At 49.6% G+C, this 1,620-nt stretch overlaps 1 non-coding gene across 1 annotated transcript; it reads right to left on the bottom strand.

Moving 5' to 3' along the window:
• Positions 1-968: 968 nt before the first annotated feature.
• trnap-agg (transfer RNA proline (anticodon AGG)) lies at positions 969-1,040 on the bottom strand. The gene has a single exon. It is a non-coding gene; the product is annotated as a tRNA-Pro (tRNA).
• Between the last annotated feature and the right edge of the window lie 580 nt (positions 1,041-1,620).

Here is a 1,620-nt window from a genome sequence, read left to right as displayed (position 1 = left end):
AGCTCGTACAATAGGCAACGAAGGTCCCAGCGTCGTCATCGCACTTGAAAGGACTGCCTTGAAGACCAAGGGCAGTGGGCGGTGCCCGGTAAGAGGGGCAGAGGCGGTAAGACATGATGCCGAGAAGCATGAAGCGAGGAGGATGAGCTCAAATGGTAGAGCGCTCGCTTAGCATGCCAGAGGTAGCGGGATTGATGCCCGCATCCTCCAGGTCTGAGTTTAGAGCTCCAGGAGCCTGGTGCTCTCATTTAGCCTCTGTGACTTCTGACAGGTGCTCCTCCGTTGCGGAGAGAATGTCCTTCAATTGTCAAGCGTTGAAGGGCCACACCTCCTTCCCAACCTCAGTCTGCACTGAGTGCGTCTCCGGCATTTTCTCGTCCAATTTGTCAGCTTAGCAAGTGAAAAGTATATCCGAGTGAAAACAGTGCTGATAATACTCTCAGGAATTGTTAGAAGACGTGCTTTTGATCATCGATTGCTTAACAATCACATTCGTTCGACTTGAGCAATCAAGCTCGTAGTTTTCCTTCAAATCTTGAAAGCTCTCAGTGAGAACATCATAGGCTGCAGGACGCCCCGTAACTTGATTACTTCAACAGAAAGAAGAGCAGACAGCTCCACAAATATGCGAGGCGCAGAGAGCGCAAGGCGAGCCGCAAACGTTTCGGTGGCTGAGAGAGGGCAGTTTTTGCTTCTGCATTTCCCAAGTAAAGACGCATGACAACAAGCGATCGCGGTGCTCATCTACGACATAGTGGTGATGAGTTTTCAGTACGTGTTCTTTTGAACGAGCAATGAGGTTGCCGCCTCGGACAGCTGACTGCACGCTCTCATTGTGCCACGTGATGAGAATTCACCAGGCTCGTTCAGTCATTAGTCACATTCCATCGTTTGCCATAAGCAGACGCTGCGAAGTGATGTGGATATCAGTTCCCAGTCTTGTGGAAGAGGAGGAAAAGAGCACACAAGGGCTCGTCCGGGAGTTGAACCCGGGACCTCTCGCACCCTAAGCGAGAATCATACCACTAGACCAACGAGCCACAGCAGCACTTTCCATTTTAATCTGTCAGCGAGCTTGAGGATGGGGGAGAGGCGTCATTCGCTTGTCCAGTCAGACCTTCATCAATAAGTCAAGAAAGCCGCAATTACACGACTGCCTTGTAGACGAAGGGCAGTGAACTGTGCCCGGTAAGAGGGGAACAAGCGGCACTAAGTGACGCCGAGGCATAAGCCCCAGCGAGGGGGGTTGGTTTGTATGGTACAGCGCTTGCTTTGCATGTGGGAGGTAGCAAGATCAATTCCCGCATCCTCCAGGTGTGTGCTTAGAGCTTGATGTGCCAAAAGGTGTCCTTTAGCCTGTGGTCACGCCTTGGTCATTACTGAATGGTCAACGCCTTGGTCATTACTGAATTTAACTCCATTTCAGATGATAAAATGAATTACAGTAAATCTGAGGCTGTTTCTGTAGATGGATCCAACAACACTTCGGAGTCCTTTCCGAATGTTCCATTTAAATGGACTAAATTCACCCAACCTTAGAGAATTAGGGAAACTAAACTAAATGTCCAAAATCATTTGGAACTCTGGCATAATCTCCCTCTTTCCCTTCTGGGCCAGATC

This window comes from Lepisosteus oculatus, chromosome 14 (assembly GCF_040954835.1).
Source record: "Lepisosteus oculatus isolate fLepOcu1 chromosome 14, fLepOcu1.hap2, whole genome shotgun sequence".
NCBI classification, from domain to species: domain Eukaryota; kingdom Metazoa; phylum Chordata; class Actinopteri; order Semionotiformes; family Lepisosteidae; genus Lepisosteus; species Lepisosteus oculatus.
The sequence above is the reverse complement of the archived record's forward strand: the minus strand, read 5'-3'. Positions and strand labels throughout refer to the sequence as shown.